General features: G+C 39.2%; 1 long non-coding RNA gene across 1 annotated transcript; it reads left to right on the forward strand.

Annotated features, from left to right (window-relative positions):
- Positions 1–1,585: 1,585 nt before the first annotated feature.
- Positions 1,586–9,666, forward strand: LOC139185212 (uncharacterized). Its single transcript, XR_011568764.1, has 3 exons — positions 1,586–1,674; positions 3,720–3,937; positions 4,718–9,666. It is a non-coding gene; the product is annotated as an uncharacterized lncRNA (long non-coding RNA).
- Positions 9,667–13,924: the final 4,258 nt, after the last annotated feature.

The raw sequence follows: 13,924 nt of genomic DNA on the forward strand, positions 1-13,924 counted from the left end.
TTTCTGCATTTTCTCAATTCTCTGATTAAATTTATACTTTGGGACTTGGGGAATGTCTGGGAGCTAAAGTTTTTCTACACACAAGAGGCAGAGAGAGGACATTGCAGGGGCAGATGGGGTGGTCTGCCCCATAAGGTCCTGCTCAATTATCTATAGATAGATAGATAAATAGTCTCCTGTGAGTGCTGTGCATTGTTCAGGAATGCAGGATGCAACACTGAAGAGAATTTAAAAAACAAAAAGGCCTAGAATGCAGTAGGAGGAGAACAAATTAAACAACTTCCTTTAAAAAAATTAGACAATTTTAAATAGTAATAAGCACTTTAAAGACAATACAAAACTGTGTTAAGATAGAGTTACTCTTGGGATGAGGAAGAGCATCTCCTCCAAGTAAGGTATGGAGGGAGGGCTCCACTCTGACACTTACTCTGCAATACCAGTCAAGTATTGAAACTGTCTCATGTTCAATTTTATTTCTCTAAGTAGCCAGTATCTTTCTGCTGGGCACTGGGCTCAGCATCAGCATTCATTACTTCATTCGTTTCTTGTAAGAACCCTGCATGATAAATTCTATCAATAACCATAGTGCAGAGATGAGGAAATGGAAGCATAAAAATTACTGTCACAATCCCAACGTCACACAACTAATGAAAGCTATATCTAGAAATACAACTTAAGTCTTTGGTCTTAAGCACTTTGCCCCACTGTCTTCCTAAAGTAGGATGGACACAACTTTGAGGGGTTCCAGTAAGAATTGTGAACACACGTGCAAATCACTTAGTACAACACCTTCTCTGTCACAGGCTCTCAACCAGCTGTGGTAATGTACAAAATCTTTGAGGCTAGGAAGCCACAGAATGAAATTCCAGAGGAGTCTATCTACAAGATAAAGCTCAATATTTTTCTGAGGATTGTTTAACAGTTTACAGAGGAGATTTCATGTGTTAATCTAAGTATCAGCAGTCTATCATGTTTCTTACTGTTAATGGGAAATCAGTTCCCATTAACTGATGTTAACTACCTTAAATATAAGGTATTATATGGAGAGAATGGGTATTATACTATAACATAGAAAGAGTATACCAACCTGTGTTTGCTACTACTGTTTATTAGTATTTTCATAATTGAATCTTGCTCCCACTTCTCTGGATATTTCTATACTACAGAAAAGGGCAGAGCAGTAAATGAAGTTTGATTTAATAGAGAAAAATCTATCTTGTGCAACAATTTCAAACTTTCTGTACAAGGTAGCCTACAACTCTGCAGCCATAATCATCTCGTGTTGTATTTGTCATTTGGAATCAATCACTTTCACATATGGCAGGCAAAAGAAAAAACAAACAGCCAGGTTTCCTGAATCCTCTCCCTCTTGATTTCTGCACTGGGAAGTTTACTGACTGGTTCAGCCTTGGCAGCTCCTATTGTGATTAGGCTTCCCCACAATTTAATCCAAGATCACTGGAGGGGAGCAGGGAAGCCAGAGAAAGCCTCACAAAATGTTTGAGCAGGACACCAGGTGGCAGTATATCAGCTTTCATTCTTGCTGCATGCAGTGTGCTAGATAGAGTCTGATTCTTAGGTCAGAAAAACAGATTTCGACAAAGGATTCACAAAGTGGTGATGCCGAGGTCCAGCCCCAGCCGATCCAGGGAGTTCAAAGGGGAGACAGCATCGGTGAGTACACTGGCTTTAATTAAATATTAATCAAAGATATAAAGAGTAATAGAATGAGGATAGCTCAGCAGGAAAATTCAGTGGAGAAAAGAGGCTGAGTAGCTTGGTTTACGCGGAAAACCAATAAAACTTCAAGCCAAGAAGTTTGCACCACTTATGTAGGCCACAGGCGTCCTTCTGTTCTCCCATGGGAGAGGAGACACTGAGGCCTCCCCGTTCAGATCTTAGAAGCCGGCAAAATTAGTAAGCTTGGCGGGCCTCTGCACTACAGATGGAGACTCAGACAGAGGTTGAGAGAAAGAATGACATGGGGAGGCCAAGCTTCAGTGAGCAATGCCCGTAGCTTTATTTTCAAAGGGGCTTTTATACCATAAGTTGCACATAGAGGATAACAGGGGGTGTGAAATCATGAAAAGTCAGCAGTCTTTGATCCTTATCGAAACCAGGGTTTCTTTTCTGCAAACTTATCTTATACAAATGGTTTAGGTGACTTACATCATCTTCTGGCCAGAAGGCCTATTAACATTTTATGACTCTGACAAAGGTTTGTCAACCATAAGACTTATTTTCTCTAAGAGTAATTATTTTAAAGTTTGGCGCCATCCTCCAAAGGTGTTAGATAAAGTTGCATTCCTATAGGGCAGAGGTGCAGTGGGTTTATAACAAAGGAAATAATTTATTACCTTAAGGGTTTAAAGTTGCTAACACCAAGGCCACTACTTATTTTTTCTACATACCAACTATATTAATTAATACATGTTCAAGGATGAAATACAAGGGATGTGGAAACTTGGCAGCAAGCATTGGCTCATTAATGAAATCTTCTACTAGTTTTATTCTGACAGCTTCTAACTCTCTGAGAGACTCTAAGCTATTTGAATATCTTAAGCTTCCCATGCCTCTCACGGTTGGGAGACTGTAAACAATCGTATGTATAGCTGTAGGAGTCCGGGTAAACTTGTCAGGCAAGTTAGAGAGCCATCGGAGGGGTTTGGATTTAAACACTCCTATTATGCCCAGGAACTTTATTAACTGGAGCTGTAAGTTAACTCCTTTTCAGAGAGAGCGAGATGGTGGTGGGAGACAGCCCCCATCAAGTCAGAGGTGAGAGCACAAAGCAGTAAAGTAGGCAGACTCTGGTTTTGGGATTAGATGCTCGAGAATATCCAGGGGGACTCCTGAGGCTCGATCCCGCCTTTGCATGTGCCGAGCCTCCTTCCTCATGACCTTTCCCATGGGTGGAGTTCCTCACGCTGGATCCCAGGAGGGTGACATTTGAGTTGAAATATGAAGGGATTCAGAGGTGCATCATGTTCATATTTGGGGGATAGCATCACTGGCTCAGTGGTAAGGAATCCACCTTCCTGTGGACTCAATCTCTGGGTCTGGAAGATCCCATAGGGAAGGAAATGGCTATGCACTCCAGTACTCTTGCCTGGGAAACCCCATGGACAGAGGATGAGTCAGACACGACTTAGTGACTAAACAACAGCAAAGCATCACAGGAGAGAGGAAAAAACAAGGGGCACAGGTCTTGATAGGGAAACAAGCTTGGGGTGTTTAAGGAATGAAATCTCATTGTAGTCCTTGCTTTTCCCAGCATACTATTACTTAAGAAACTTACAAAAGCATTTGGCACTGTGAACTAGTTAGTGGATGCTTTCCTCATTTACTGATCCTGGGACAGTTGAATCTATGTTTTGGCATTTCTTTCTTCGTTCCCTTTAGTGTCTAGTTTAAACCAGTAGTATCACCACCACTGAGACATCCAGCCACCCAGTTCTGGGGCCAAGTGCTTCTCCATAGTCCAGACCTTGCTCCTAAGCAGCCCTCTAAAATGCGACAAACTGGCTGATAATAAAAGGTAGAGAAGCTTTTCACAATTAGGAAAGATAGGGCTCATTCCCAAAGTATTTTTTTTTAAAGAAACAATAAAACCTATCTCTTAGGGATTTGATATTTGAATTAGATAATGAATCTGAAACACAAACCACAGTGCCTCACATTGAGTAAAGCTCAGTAAATACCAACTTTCTTTTTTCCAGGAAATCCTACCTCTCCTTCAATGTCCAGGTCTGTGACTTGTTACTGTTTGTTCTTTTCTCCACATTGGTTCAATGATGGAAGCTTCTAGAAAATTCACTTAATCACTTAGTTTCCTGGAGACAGTCGTCATTTCTCCCTATTTCCTAGAGTCATATTCTCCTAGCCACATTGATACACTCAGAGTACTGAAAGGACCCAGATGGAACACCGAGATAAGGTATTATTTTCGTTTCCCTAATTAATAATAATGTTAAGGTCTTTATATATGTATTAGCTATCAGATATCTTATTTCTGAGTTGAATCTCAAAGATTTTGTCATTCTTTATTATCTGTTTTCCTAATGATTTAAAGGAACTTCTAACATATTCTGCATTTGAGTCCTTTTTCAGAAATATGCATGGCAAATACAGTTTATCAGTCTGTGCATTGACTTTCAAAACTCTTAGCAGTGATTTATAACAAACACACAATTAAAAAATATACTTTTATGCTCATAAGATACTAGCTTGAATATTTTGCTTTTTTTCTTTAAGCTCTTTAAAAAATATACTTTGGTGGCTTCTATTGCTTCTAATATGAAGTTAGGTATCATTTTAATGATGTTTCCCAGAATACAATGGTTTGCAAACATCTGCCAAAACCAGAGTGGTGGACCTGCAGAATTCCTTATTCAAATTTATGACTTTCCTCATAGCATTGCTCCTGAATAAGGAGATTGCTTTATAGGAAGAGAAGTATAGCAGTGAATGGAAGTGCTTGCTATGAGCAAAGAGGTTATAGGATGAGTAATGGAAAAGGTGGTTATAAATACCTGCTCTAACCATGTGGTCATTTGCAGAAATAAGAAGAATAGCACTTATGAAAATTTGTTTTTCAATTTTATATAAATATATTTATGTATTTATATTAACCAATTTTAACTCCCCTCTCCCATTTGCTATGTGTGGTAACAAGATATGCTAATGTAAGTCAATCTTATATATTTTTATATCTCAGTAGTGAAGATACAGGATACAGTGGAAGAGTGTGGCTTTGCTAGAAGATAAAATAACATCACCCACAAATGGATAAATGAACTTGCTATAATCTTTGAAGGATATGTTTAGACTGTTTGGGGTTGAATAAGGAACGACTGCATCATATTAGCAAGAATTGTGGTTTTGGAGAAGATTCTTGAGAGTCCCTTGGACTGCAAGGAGGTCAACCCAGCCAATCCTAAAAAAAAATCAACCCTGAATATTCATTGAAAGGACTGATGCTGAGGCTGAAACTCCAACACTTTGGCCACTTGATGAGAAGAGCCATATCATTTGAAAAGACTCTGAAGCTGGGAAAGATTGAAGGCAAAAGGAGAAGAGGGCAGCATAGGATAAGACAGTTGGATAGTATCACCAAATCAATGGACATGAATTTGAGCAAACTCCAGGAGACAGTGGAAGATAGAGGAGGCCTTGTGCTGCAGTCCATGGGGTCACAAAAAGTCAGACACGACCTAGTTTCTGAACAGCAACAACAACATTACCAAGAAACATAGTTTTGCTTTCTTCTTTATTCAAAAGCTGTTAAAAGAGTACAGATGGATGCCAAATTAACATAGAGTATATTGTAGCAGTTTTGAGCTACCTTAACTGACTGGAAATATCTTTCCCAGAATGTGCTTCCTGTATTGTTCTGGTTTAGGGTTGGCCACAAAAGAAATTTGTGTGACATTTGGAAGGTCGTTGTGATGAAGCAGCCACAGTTTTTATGTTTTGGAGGTTGGTGCAGGGCTCCAGGGATTATGGCTACTCACACATGTTGCTGCTGATATGATATTTCATCTTATTGTTGACTCACAACACCTCCACTTTCCGTCAAATCTCCTCCTCATCTTCTCTTTGTCTTGGGCCAAGTATGTATGTAAGTTCAGTTCAGTTCAGTGCAGTTTCTCAGTCATGTCCGACTCTTTGCGACCCTATGGACTGCAGCACGCCAGGCTTCCCTGCCATCACCAATTCCCAGCGTTTACTCAAATTAATGCCCATTGAGTCAGTGATGCCATGCAACCATCTCACCCTCTGTCATCACCTTCTCCTCCCGCCTTCAATCTTTACCAGCATCAGGGTCTTTTCCAATGAGTCAGTTCTTTACATCAGTTCAGTTCAGTCACTCAGTCGTGTCCGACTCTTTGCGACCCCATTAATCGCAGCACGCCAGGCCTCCCTGTCCATCACCAACTCCCGGAGTTCACCCAGACTCACGGCCATCGAGTCAGTGATGCCATCCAGCCATCTCATCCTCTGCCATCCCCTTCTCCTCCTGCCCCCAATCCCTCCCAGCATCAGAGTCTTTTCCAATGAGTCAACTCTTCACATGAGGTGGCCAAAGTACTGGAGTTTCAGCTTTAGCATCATTCCTTCCAAAGAAATCCCAGGGCTGATCTCCTTCAGAATGGACTGGTTGGATCTCCTTGCAGTCCAAGGGACTCTCAAGAGTCTTCTCCAACACCACAGTTCAAAAGCATCAATTTTTAGGCACTCAGCCTTCTTCACAGTCCAACTCTCACATCCATACGTGACAACAGGAAAAACCATAGCCTTGAGTAGACGAACATTTGTTGGCAAAGTAATGTCTCTGCTTTTGAATATGCTATCTAGGTTGGTCATAACTTTTCTTCCAAGAAGTAAGCATCTTTTAATTTCATGGCTGCAGTCACCATCTGAAGTGATTTTGGAGCCCCCAAAAATAAAGTCTGACACTGTTTCCCCTGTTTCCCCATCTATTCCCCATGAAGTGATGGGACCGGATGCTTCACATCAGATGGCCAAAATATTGGAGTTTCAGCTTCAGCATCAGTCCTTCCAATGAATATTCAGGTCTGATTTCCTTTAGGATGGACTGGTTTGATCTTGCAGTCCAAGGAATTCTCAAGAGTCTTCTATAACACCGCAGTTCAAAAGTATCAATTCTTTGCACTCAGCTTTCTTTATAGTGCAAATCTCACATCCATACATGACTACTGGAAAAACCATAGCTTTGACTAGATGGATCTTTGTTGGCAAAGAAATGTCTCTGCTTTTTAATATGCAATCTAGGTTGGTCATAACTTTTCTTCCAAGGAGCAAGTGTCTTTTAATTTCATGACTGTAGTCACCATCTGCAATGATTTTGGAGCCCAAAAAATGAAGTCCATCACTGTTTCCATTGTTTCCCAATCTATTTGCCATGAAGTGATGGGACCAGAGGCCATGATCTTATTTTTCTGAATGTTGAGTTTTAAGCCAATTTTAAGCATGATATCAAATGACACCCACTCCTCCCAAGGTCACCCACTACTGTGAGACTGAAGGAGGTGAGACGTAGACAAGTTTTAGTGTGTCTTGTGGGTTCCATTATCCTCATGGTTCTAATATGTCCTTATGAGTCACCGTTTGTCCACACTTCAGTCTATTTCCAGCTTTGTTCTACAACTATTACTCTAGCTGATTAACAATGAATTTATTCTCAACACTAGATACGAGGATAACAGCTTTGTATACACTCTTCCACCAAATCTAGAAATTGCCTGAGTTCTAATCTTTATAACTAATTTCTTATTCCATACCACTGGTGATTCTGCTTGTCTAACTGCACCTTAAGTGACATAAGTCTAAGAAGAAAGGATTCAGGAAATTATTTCCATCATGATTCCAGATAACTAGACCCAGGTGTGTGATATGAGTGTATTTTAGTGAAACTGTCACTTTACATTATTATGGAGCTAGTTTATAACTTTAGACAAGGTTACACATGTTCTGTATGATTGATTTAAATTCAAAAATTCAAGAGGAGAATGTATTAGTAGCAGGTTATTCTGAACACCAGAATCCAAATGACACAGAAGAAGCTTTTATTTAGAATTAATTCCTCTGATCCAGATCACAGATTAAGCTACCACAGGACTATCATTTCTTGTCTGAGGTCTGCAGGTGTGCATTTAAGCTGGGGTCCTAAAGCAGGGGGACTCTCTCTTATTAAGCTCTGGGGGTTTTGTTCAGCTTTTCCTATTACTTCAAACACTGTGAGTTCCCAGAGAGCACAGAAATACTTTACAAAATGTTCCAGTTTTAAGAATGAAAGAGTGAGGCTGATGGATTTACGTGCTTTCTGGAAGTTTACAGCGTAGCGGCCCTCCCTTTCATTCCTGTCTTCTGAATACTGATGAATGATGTAAGTCATCTCTTCACTGGGAAGCTGCTTGTACCAAAAAATTCAGTAGTCATGCACATTCCTACTTATTTCATACCGACAGTTAAGGGTGGCTACCTTCCCTGCTTGACTGATTATGACTGGCTGGTCTTGAGTAACATTCTGGGCCACACCAGATCCTGTGGAAAAAAATAAGAAAACAGAGGTGAAATAGTGAACAAATACTGTAGAAATTAGACAAATTTTGGACCCAAATATTTACAAACTAAACTGAAATCCTAAGATGCCTGCTTTTCTCCAGTCCTCCTTTCCTCCCCAAATTCCTGTGAAGCTCCACGTGCCGGTGTGCAGTCCTCTCACCCTGAACACGTGCACCCATGTTTGGAAGCATCCCTACCACAGAAGGTGAAGGCCAGGAACACCCAGAGCAGGCTGGAGAGCGGCATGAAGTGTGGATTCCCCTGCTCAAATGTGTTTAATTCTGCCTCAAGTTGAGAGTTCGGTGTCTGTAAGTGCCTGGCAGCACATATACACAGTACCTGGGTTCCTGTGTGACTCCCCCGAAACAGGAAGTAGGGTGTCATGTTCATCGACCACATGGTCTGTGTACGATGAAGTCTGGCTCACAACACACCTTTACGTTGTGTAGTTTTCTTTCCCTGGTCATTAAGTTTGGCAGATCCTGAAAAAAAGCATGAAGAAAGAAATAATATTAAAGGTTTAAACTGAGGGAGACTGAAGATTAAACAAGTTGACATACATTGATTCAGTAAAATAACTTTGCCATCCTGTTTAAGATATAATTTAGTATAGCCTACGATACATTCTTGTAATCTACAGATTGGTCATTAATTTAGCCTATGCTTACTTTGCTCCATCCAGAATCTAGTGACTATTTTAAAGCATTCACAGATCTTAGGCTTTCTGGGTGAAAAGCAATCTTATCCAAAGTAATTAATGTGTCTCTGCTTTTTTTTTTTTTTTTTTACTGAGTTGCAGGGCTCTACTTAGGTTTTTCAATCAATAAAATTACTTCAACATGAAATGATTTTTAACAATCAGTCCATCTGAAAATCGGAATCTATTCAGTGGTTTATATTTAAACCATTATATCAGGAATAAAATATTATTCTTTTGAAATCTGATATTGAGTTTTATGTATTAGACTTTGAGGGGGATCAGGATATTCACTCCTGTTGCCTCTAAATATAGAATTGTCCTTATTAGACCACATGTCCTAGAATCATCCTCATGTCACATTTTGTGTCTCATTGGTCCAAAGTATTCAGTCTCATTTGTCAGTTGCTCATTACTATTTCTCTTTATAAAATAAAGTTAAGATAAACATGCCAGATCTTTCTGTGAGAAAATGCTATAACGCACTCTTACAAAACTTAATATCTACAAACTGCAGACACTTAGTACTTGTGAACACCACAGAAGATGGTGACTCAGATTCTGTACACTGTCTCATGTTCATGTGGAATGTAGCTGCCAATCTTCCATTTGGTTTCGTTGTTGCAATAGATGAATTAATATAAACAAACCAAAGGCAAATAAACAAGTAGAAAATAAAATACAGACAAGGTCTAAAAGAGTGCAAGTTCACGGATCAAAGTAACTCATGAATGAGTGAAGCGCGGAGGTGAGTTTGTATTTATCTGAGACACCTACTCTTCTGTCTCATTTTACATCTAAGTGTTGACAAACAATAAATGCCCAGGCTTGAAATCACTTGTAATTAAGGAGAGGAGATCATGAATGACTACAGCAGCTTGCAGAGCATCATATTATATAATATAGATACATATATTAATATAATAACTATATATCTATTAATAAATTTATATTAATAAAATTTTTTCAAAATATAATAACTTTATAAATCAGTTCTCATATACACTCTTAGGTTTTGACGCATCACTCTAAGAAATTTTATCACATGTATAGATTCTTGTAACACCACTAAAATCATGACACAAAATTGTTTCATCTCTAAAGAAATCCTCTTTGAATACTTTCCCCATCTCTGAAACTTTTTATAACCCTGCTAACTACTGATCTCCTCTTTATCTTTATATTCTGTCCCTTTGAGAATGTTGTTTAAGCAGAATCACACTATGTATCAGTTCAGTTCAGTCACTCAGTTGTGGTCAACTCTCTGCAATCCCATGGACTGCAGCACATCAGGCTTCTCTGTCTATCACCAACTCTCAGAGCTTGCTCAAACTCATGTCCACCGAGTCGGTGATGCCATTTTATGTTCTACTGTCCCATTCTCTTCCCAACTTCAACCTTTTCCAGCACCAGGGTCTTTTCCCAGAAGTCAGTTCTTCCCATTAGTGGCCAAAGTATTGGCGTTTCAGCTTCAGCATCAGTCCTTCCAATGAGTATTCAGGACTGATTTCCTTTCGGATTGACTGGTTGGATCTCCTTGTAGTTCAAGGGACTCTCAAGAGTCTTCTCCAACACTGAAATTCAAAGCATCAATTCTTTGACACTCACTTTTCTTTATAGTCCAGGAATCACATCCATAAAGACTACTGGAAAAACTATAGCTTTGACTAGACGAACCTTTGTTAGGAAGCATCACTACGAACAAAGCTAGTGGAGGTGATGGAATTCCAGTTGAGCTATTTCAAATCATAAAAGATGATGCTGTGAAAGTGCTGCACTCAATATGCCAGCAAATTTGGAAAACTCAGCAGTGGCCACAGGACTGGAAAAGGTCAGTTTTCATTCCAATCCCAAAGAAAGGCAATGCCAAAGAATTTTCAAACTACCACACGATTTCAGTCTTCTCATTCACTAGCAAAGTACTGCTCAAAATTATCCAAGACAGGCTTCAACAGCATGTGAACCATGAACTTCCAGATGTTCAAGCTGGATCCAGAAAAGGTAGATAAACTAGAGATCAAATTGCCAACATCTGTTGGATCATAGAAAAAGCAAGAAAATTCCAGAAAAAAAACATCTATTTCTGCTTTATTGACTATTCCAAAGCTGTGTGGATCACAACAAACTGTGGAAAATTCTTCAAGAGATAGGAATACCAGACCACCTGACCTGCCTCCTGAGAAATCTGTATGCAAGTCAAGAAGCAACAGTTAGAACTGGACATGGAACAACAGACTGGTTCCAAATTCAGAAAGGAGTACGTCAAGCCTGCATATTGTCACCCTGCTTATTTAACTTATATGCGGAGTACATCATGCAAAATGCCAGACTGGATGAAGCACAAGCTGGAACCAAGATTGCTAGGAGAAATATCAGTAACCTCAGATATGCAGGTGATAGCACCCTTATGGCAGGAAGTGAAGAGGAACTAAAGAGCCTCTTGAAGAAAGTGTAAGAAGAGAATGAAAAAGTTGGCTTAAAACTCAACATTCAAAAAACTAAGATCATGGCATCCAGTCCCATCATTTCATGGCAAATAGATGGGGAAACAATGGAAACAGTGACAGACTTTATTTTCTTGGGCTCCAAAATCATTGTGAATGGGGACTGCAGCCATGAAATTAAAAGATGCTTGCTTCTTGAAAGCAAAACTATGACCAACCTAGACAAGATATTAAAAAGCAGAGACGTTGCTTTGCTGACAAAGGTCAATATAGTCAAAGCTATGGTTTTTCCAGAAGTCATGTATGGATGTGAGAATTGGACTATTAAGAAAGCTGAGTGCCAAAGAATTGATGTTTTTGAACTGTGGTGTTGGAGAAGACTCTTAAGGGTCTGTTGGACAGCAAGGAGATCCAACCAGTCAATCCTAAAGGAAATCAGTCCTGAATATTCATTGGAAGGACTCATCCCAAAGCTGAAGCTCCAAAACTTTGGCCACCTGATGCGAAGAACTGACTCATTGCAAAAGACCCTGTTGCTGGGAAAGATTGAAGGCAGGAGGAGAAGGAGACTACAGAGGATGAGATGGTTGCATGGCATCACCAACTTGATGGACATGAATTTGAGCAAGCTCCGGGAGCTGGTGATGGACAGAGAAGCCTGTTGTGCTGCAGTCCTTGGGGTCACAAAGACTGAACTGACTGATTTCATGGTTACCTCCATAGTTTTCTTTGTAATTCACCATTTGAACATTTTATTATTTGCTTCTTTCAGTTTACATTGGGTTTAATTTGCTTTTCTATCATCTTTTCCTGAAAGCCTTGATAGTAGTTTATCAACCTTTTTTATTCATTAATATAAGTATTTAAAAAGATAAATTTCCTTCTATGTGTTATTTTAGCTGGATCTCATACATATTTACATAGTGTGCGCTCCCAGCATTTACTTTCAAAATATCTTCTGGCATCCATCGTAAATGTTTTTTTTTTTTTTTTTTTTTAACTTAGGCTTGTTTTAAAGTTATAAGATTTAAATATGTATCAAATATTTAGGAGTTTCTAGAGACATTTCTTTGCACTTGATCCATATCATTTCCATTTTGGTCAAAAAATAAATTCTATATAATATCAGTTTTATTCAATATATTAAGACTTTTTATGCACAAACAAATTGTATGTGTCTGTGTGTGTATTTCATCTACATAGGTGTGTCTGGAGCCTCTGCTGCAGGTTTGGGTACAGGTGCAGGTGCCTGGGGAGCACTGTGCACTTGCTGCACAGAAGTAGGCAGCTGAGTCTGCAGGCAAGACAGTTGTGATGCTCAATGAGAGCTGTTTGGCACTCTTACTTAGGAAAACTTCCCTGTGAATCTTCCCTCCTCCATTTCATTCCCAGCTAAACGTATGGCTATCAAGAATGCAGGGCCTTTACAAGGGTATTGCCAGTACCATAGGAAGTAGTAAAAAAAAAAAAAAAAAAAAACTATAGTTCATTCTGAACAAGAATGGAAATCTCTCCTTCTTGGACTGTCAAAGATTAAGGGTGCTGTTTTACCTGCTCTTGGTCACGTTTTTCCTTCTGTTGGCCATTCACCCCCACTTAAAGAGATAAAAACCCACCAGTTCCGCAGACATATGTTTATTTCTTAAAGTTTCTATCTGCATGAACTTGTTTGTAACCCAATTTTCCCAGTCCCCCTAATTAATGAGATATCCTAGGTTTTCTCCTCCACAACTCACAGCCTAGTTGAAGCCACAGAAGTGAAAATGATGCTCCCAGTATCTTGTCCATTGTTTCTGGCGCCAGTGCTCAGTGACAACTCAAGTTCCTCTTCTCCTCTTCTCAGCCAGCGAGAACTCTGACTTTAAGGTCACACCTGCTTTTATTCTTTCAGTAGGCCCCATCATCTCACAAGTGCTTTCTCTTAAACCTCTCTCTCGAAAGTAGTATTTCTCATTCTGTGCTAATTTAGAATCACTGAATTAAATTCATTGGGAATCTGAAATGCCCCCCTTACAAGGATAAAGTGCAGGATAGAATTTCTCTCACACTTTCCCCTTCTTCCTTTTCTTCATACCTCCTAGAAGGTTAAAAATCATGTATCAGGACAGTTTGATGTTTTAATAGGACTAGCGTTATTTTACAATGGGGAAAAGAGGGACTCCCATGAAGTCACAAGATTAGTACGTAGGGGGCATTTCTTTTTTATTACAAATACTAGTTAAAGTCTATTGAGGATACACAAGGGGCATAATATATCATTACAAGCAAAGCTTATGGAGCAGAACATAAAGATACATAGTCCTTTTGCCCTGATGGAATTTACATTTTAACACCATCATTCGGGGTTTCCACACTTTACATGATCCTAAGAATTAATAAAATATAATTAGATAAATTTCAATTTATACTTCTTATAAAATATAAATCAGGCAAATAAATGTTTCCAAGAATAAGCATGGAGAAAATAAATTGAGAAGCACTGGAATAACTTGTTCTGGAGAATCTTTCATCTCCAAATTGATAAGATTAGCTGGGAAAACTCTGCAGAATTCAGAAGATATGGGACCATGATCATTCAGTAATGAAACATTTTTGGTAGTTCTCATACTGAGTTACACCTTATTCTCACAGGTAAAATACAAAAATGTGAAGAACCATTTTGGCTTTAGAGGTCAACACATCAGGGTATAGAAAC

The sequence above is a fragment of the Bos indicus genome, chromosome 10 (genome assembly GCF_029378745.1).
Source record: "Bos indicus isolate NIAB-ARS_2022 breed Sahiwal x Tharparkar chromosome 10, NIAB-ARS_B.indTharparkar_mat_pri_1.0, whole genome shotgun sequence".
Classification (NCBI taxonomy): domain Eukaryota; kingdom Metazoa; phylum Chordata; class Mammalia; order Artiodactyla; family Bovidae; genus Bos; species Bos indicus.